The sequence below is a fragment of the Sorex fumeus genome, unplaced genomic scaffold (genome assembly GCF_029834395.1).
Source record: "Sorex fumeus unplaced genomic scaffold, SorFum_2.1 ptg000037l, whole genome shotgun sequence".
Lineage (NCBI taxonomy): Eukaryota > Metazoa > Chordata > Mammalia > Eulipotyphla > Soricidae > Sorex > Sorex fumeus.
The window spans coordinates 59832796-59839440 of NW_026606094.1; the positions used below are offsets into that span (position 1 = coordinate 59832796).

The window sequence follows — 6645 nt, forward strand, 5'->3', positions numbered from 1 at the left end:
AGCCTGACTCCACCGTCTCAGGACAGACCTCACCAAGATATAATCTGCTGAAAATTCGGGTATGTGGGTTTTGTGACTGAAATCTCCAGGCTTTCATGGAGTTGGGGTGAAACTACCTCCCCCCACTTCCCAATACACATGGAAGCACTGGCAGTCACCCCCACAAACAACTCCAGCGCCACCCTGTAAACTATTACTAGCCTTGCTTCAGAGACCCATAAATAAATCTTGAAAGAGATAAAAAGCCAGAGACACAGCAGTGAGTCCTGGAAGACACCACAGAACAGGGGATCTCTCTGGGCCCCATACTGAGTCAATTTCACTGGGGCACCCCAGATGGAGCAGGTGCAGTCTTCCCGTCAACTCTGAATGGAATCCCAGCGACCAAGAGCTTGCATAAACAAGGCCCAGTGTGCAGGTTCCAGGACTAAATCTCCATGCCACATGGCAGCAGAGGCATGGGGCTTTCACTCCCCTGCTCCCTGTCTGCTTGTTGGCTTGGCTGTCAGCCCACAGTGTTCCTCCAGGCACCACCTTAGCGAACCAACAGCCCTGGTCCAGAGATGCCCAACTGAATCCCAAAATGAATTAGTGCACTACAGAATGTCTCCGGAACCCAGCCATTATACAATCTAGGATTTCAGAAGAGCGCGGCCACGGCACCCAAGATATTAAAAATGAGCACTGTAGCACTGTAGCACTGTTCTCCCGTTGTTCATCAGTTTGCTCAAGCAGGCCCAGTAACGTCTCCATTGTGAGACTTGTTGTTACTGTGTTTGGCATATCAAATATGTCATGGGGAGCTTGCCAGGCTTTGCCGTGTGGGCGAGATACTCTCGGTAGCTTGCAAGGAGGAATCCAATCCAGGTCTGCCAAGTTGGCCTCGTGCAAGGCAAACACCCTACTCGCTGTGCTATTGCTCCAGCCCTACTGCTAGTCCGAAAGTAGTGAAGGGTCGCAAGGTCGACCTAAAGTCAACCTTCATCAAACTGTTTTAAAAAAAAACTTTTATTCACTTCTTTTCCCTGGGTTTTGGGGCCACACCCAGCAGTGCCCAGGAGCTGTTTCTAGCTCTGAGCTCAGGGCCCAATGCACAGCATCCTGTGTGTACCCCTGAATCCCGCAGGAGTTACAGAGGGCTGCAGAGCCAGGTATCACCCCCTGAGCATTGCCAAACGTGTCCCCACCAACCAAGAAAAACCAACAAAAAGAAATGCAGTCGCGTTACAGAGTTATTGTTGGATTTTCAGATGCTGCTAGTTGATTGGGATCATTCCAAAACCTGCCGGCAGCGGTCAGGCAGCTGGTCACGTCTGTGCACATCCATCCCCGTGGTGTGGCCAGATTGCCTTTGGATTTGGGAAGAGTTTTCAGTGAGCATACTGACGGAGCGAGGAAAAAGGAGCAATGGACAATAAATGATCTAGCATCTGCCCCTTGCAGGCAGGCTTGAATGGTGGTGGGAAAATTTGAGCAAACTATAATGCCCAAAAGTAGAGAAAGAGTGTGGGGGAAATTGTCTGCCATAGAAGCAGGTTTGGGGGAAATCATCTCCATAGAGGCAGGCTGAGGATTGGGAAGGGGTCGGGGGATACTGGGGACATTGGTGGTAGAAAATGTGCACTGGTGGAGGGATGAGTGTTCGATCATTGTATGGCTGAATTTTGAATATGAAAGCTTTGTAACTATCTCACGGTGATTTAAAAAAAAATATGACTCCAATGTTTGTGCAGTTAGTTGATTAATATACTTGGCTTTACCATTCCTTGTCATGGAGCATATTCTCAAATGAGAGTTGATATTGAAATCATTTTTTCAAATTTTTAAAATTTTTTAAACAGATGCTCAGTGCCCTATCTATAAAATTTGTTTATAAATTTCTTCAATTGATGCACCTTTCCAGAACATACTATAGAGAGGACAACTGAAGAGTCCCCACAATAATCAGAGTATAGCTCCTTTAGGATTTGTTTAGCAGGCTTTCTGATTCCTACCAGGATGGCCCCTTTCCCACTGCCTCCCCCCACGTCTACACCAAAATAAAAAGAAACATGGCAAAGTTATCTCTTAGTTCCATTGCTATTAAACTAAAATAGGAGATATTAATATAATTAATAAGAGAATAAAAAAGAGTAATACAACATCTAAGTGCATAGAAGAGAGAAGAGAGAAAAGAATTGAACATAAAATTGATGCTAACAAAACAATTAGCATTAGTATATTAAATTAATTGAGATGCAGATACAAAAGTCCAACCCGGGCACACAGTGGCTTTCTGAGAGGCCGGGGGGCCAGGCGGACGACAGACAGACAAGACCCGGGGGAGGTTGGGGGAGGCAGCCCCACCCGAGTCCCCCCGGGTGGGGAAACAGATACGGCCACATGGCACCTAGGGCGCTGCGAGCATGTCCACACAGGTTTACGCTGGTCCCTCAGAGCCCCACGGCCAAGCAGTGGTCAACAAGTGTACTCCTGCATGGCTGCTGAGCCGCTGTGCCCGGTCCCTGGTCCTGGGCCTCCCTGGGGCGCTGGGGAAGGTGGGGAGGGGACAGGGCTGTCTTCCCAACAAAGGCACCTCAGACCAGGCCTTTCCGCAACAGGGAAGCAGGCACGGGGCCAGAGCAGGGGCTGGACTCCGGCCAGTGCCGAGGTGCCGGGTCGACCCCACTGACCAGCAGTAGGGCGTTTGCCTTGCATGCAGCCAACATGGCCGACCCGAGTTCGATTCCTCCGCCCCTCTCGGAGAGCCTGGCAAGCTACCTGTGACGTATTCGATATGCTAAACACAGTAACAAGTCTCCAATGGAGACGTTCCTGGGCCCGCTCGAGCAAATCGATGAACAACGGGAGGATCATGATCATGATCATGATTAAATTAATGTTGGTAATATAAATGCTACATCAATCAAAATGTAATATACAAATAAAATAGGTGATATTGTTATCAGATATATAACATAAACATAAATTATATAATATAAATATATCATTGTCACTGTCCTCCTGTTGTTCATCGATTTGCTCGAGCAGGCCCAGTAACGTCTCCATTGTGACACTTGTTACTGGGTTTGACATATCGAATACGTCATGGGTAGCTTGCCAGGCTTTGCCCTGTGGGCGAGATACTCTGAGTAGCCTGCTGGGCTCTCCGAGAGGGGCGGAGGAATGGAACCTGGGTTGGCTGTGTGCAAGGAAAACGCCCTACCCGCTGTGCTATGGCTCCAGCCCCTTTCTTACTCTACTTATTCCAATTCATTTTTGCTTGTTTTGTTTTTTTGTTTGGGGACCACACCCACATTGCTCAGGGGTTGCTCCTAATTCAGCACTCGGGAATTTGGTGCTCGGGGCACCAAATGGGACTGAGGATTGAACCTTAGTCAGTATCGTGCAAGGCAAAGTGCCCTGTCTTCTTCTTTTTTTTTTTTTTTAACTTATTCCAAATTCTTAAAGAAATGTGCTCCGGGACAGTATTCCTCCCTTAATTCCATTAGCTGTGATAAAGTGAGGAAACAAACTTTGGTTAACTTTACTTAAGCTGCTTGTTTACTCTGCATAAGTCAATTGCCATTCAGGAATGAGAGTTGCACAGATATGCCCTGCGGCACCCAAATCTACACTTGTGGAAGGGGCAGGGTGGGTCATAGGGAGATGGGGCAAAGGAACATGAGTCTCTTTCAAGTTGCAGAAAGCAAAACAGAAATATAAACAACTTAAGACTGAGAAGGGCAGACTTAACATAAAATATAAACAGCACTACTAAAGAACTGGGTTCGATTCCTCCACCCCTCTCAGAGATTCCTGCAAGCTACCGAGAGTATCTCACCCACACGGCAAAGTCTGTAAACTACCTGTGACGTATTTGATGTGCCAAACACAGTACCAACAAGTCTCACAATGGAGACGTTACTGGCCCCACACTAGCAAATCGATGTGAACAACAGGACAGTGCTACAGTGCTACTAAATACATACAAGCCCAGAACTCCTTAGTTTCACTTTGAAACCTAAAAATCAAATTGATTTCCATAGCACAGTTACGGAAAACCTGTCCTAAACTGATGAGACATGGCTTAAAAGTGGGCTTAATGGTCTCGATATACCCCATTTAGTGTGAATGCTCCACTTGTCAGGGAAACATTAATGCGTTTTGGTCTTTTTCTGAATCCCATTAAAAGTAATAGTTAATAAATTATGTATTTACAATGCTATCTTAATAAGAACCAGAAGTGCTCTCATTTAAGAAAATATATTGCTAATATTTTTATTTAATGGAAATTAAATTATTTTATTATAATAATAATAATATAAATTCTTAGAAATCATTGCATAAAGAAATCAAACATGTGCAAAGAAAATTTTGTAATGTCCTTAAATTCAGAAAACAGATCTGAAGAAATGGAAAGATATCTCTATTTTTGAATTGGATTCATTCAAATTTCATGAAGATTTCACTCCATTTCATGAAGATTCAGATTTGCTCCAAATCTAATTTGATCTAAAAAATACCCTGAAGGGTTTTTTTGTTTGTTTTTGTTTTCTGATGGAGATGAGTTGATTCCAAAACTTATGGAAAAATAAATATAAGAGAGTAGTTAGGGAAACTCTAAATAAAATCTTATGAGTGAGGGGCTGGAGTGATATTACAGTGCCTAGAGCTTTTGCCTTGAATGTGGCCAACCCAGGTCCTATTTCTGGTACACATATGGTTCTCCAGTACCACCAGGAGTGATCCCTGAGTACAGAAACAGGAGTAAGCCTAAGCATTGTGATATTTGGCCCTCAAACAAACAAAAAATCTGATGAGTGAGGAATAGCCCTTTGTGAATATAAAGCACCATATGAAACTATTAAGTCTTTGCAATTAAAAAAAAGTAGGGAGCAGGCTCATGAATAGAAGTCCACAGGACAAAAATCAAATTTACAAATAGGTCCAACTGCTTATAGAATTTAGTAAATGTTTAAGGTATTGAAATCACTAGAAGAAAAGTACTTTATAAATAGTCATAAACTTAGAAATTTAGGGAAAATATAATATTAAATTGTTCACCAACAAAAGATAAAACTCCAAATGCTTCCGAAACTTATTTTTATTTTTCATATCTGGTTTTGGTGAACACTTGATGGTACTCAGGGCTTACTCTTGACTGTGCACTCAAGGATCACGCCTGGTGGTGCTTGGGGAACCATATGCTGTGCTAGGAATCAAACCCGAGTCAGCTGCATGCAAAGCAAATACCCCTACTGATCGCATTATATCTCTGGCTCCTAAATACATCAGGTATTTATATAAAATATTAAACAATTTAAGTGATCATTTAAATAGAGAAAATTAATAGATGGATTAATATGAAACATGAGTGTATGGAAAACCTTTCTAACTCAAAAACCAGTTTTATTAAAAAGAAATAGTCAATCTATTTCCTATTAGCTAGAAAAATAAAAGGACTGGAGAAGAAAGGTCATCTCAGGAACTGAGAACAGAAGATGGAAAGATCAGATGTACATGGCACAGAATAAACTGATGAGTCACTGTAATAACAACATACAAATGAGCATCTTGATTATTATTTGTTGAAGTCAAACTTATCAGAGTCAATCACAGACTATTTAATTAATAGGAGGTAAATTCAAATGACAAGTTTATTCAAGGCTAAAGACAAATTACTATTTCACTTCACTGTGTTCTCCTACTCACCTACTCTGAAGGATCAAGGTACTTACCTGCTTCATAGAGAAGTTTAGTTAATATTTGGACTTACTCTGAAATTATCAAGCCCTTCTCAAACATGTAGAACCAGTACAACTACTTTGGGAGCTCTATAATGAAAGGCAATCTGAATTTTAAAATTACTGGACTAAAATAAGTATAGAGAAGAAACTAATTGTTGGTTCCCTTCCACAAGTACTAAAAAACTCTCTTGCCATATCTATAATCTATCTGGATGAAAATATAGATAATGGTATGATTATTCCATGAAAAGTTTGAAACATACCACAGAAGATGAGAAAATTAAGTAACCATTTTTGAAAGAAGTTTCTAGGAAACAACAAAACAATTATTTTGGATTACTTAAAAGTAATATTTTTACTTCGTCCTAATATTGATTTACATTATTGTATGTGATTCAGGAATGTTTTTCATAACTCTTTGAAAGTAAGTCATTATATCATGCTGGTATGAAGTCTTCCAAAATTATTCTACTTCTATCTAGATGGAGTCCCTCATACCTTTAAACTTCTCTTCTCTTTGACATTATCATTCTGTGGATTGAAATCAAAGGTTTGATCTGGTCTCTTTTCTTGCTTTGTTTCTTTATATTCCACATATGAGTGAAATCATCTGTGTTTTTTTTTTCTCTCTTTCTGACTTATTTTGCTTTGCAGTAATCCTCAAAGTTCAGATGGCTCACTTTAAAATTTAAATGCAAGTGAAAATGATAGTAGTGGTGGTGATGATAACATCCAAGGAACAAATACTATGTTCTAGAACTCTCTGAAATGCTTTTCCATGTATTCTCTTTTGTGATTCTCTGATAAGCTTATGCTATTGTTTTATACTATACTTGTCTTTCACATAAGGAAATTTATCAATGTGGCCAAATACTAAGAAAAGTTGGCAGTCCATAGGTCTAGCAACATTTTTGAG

General features: G+C 41.2%; 1 non-coding gene across 1 annotated transcript; it reads left to right on the plus strand.

The window, feature by feature from the left end:
• The first annotated feature begins 1945 nt into the window (after nucleotides 1-1945).
• Nucleotides 1946-2007, plus strand: LOC130027869 (U7 small nuclear RNA). Its single transcript, XR_008793085.1, has one exon. It is a non-coding gene; the product is annotated as a U7 small nuclear RNA (small nuclear RNA).
• The last annotated feature ends 4638 nt before the right edge of the window (nucleotides 2008-6645 follow it).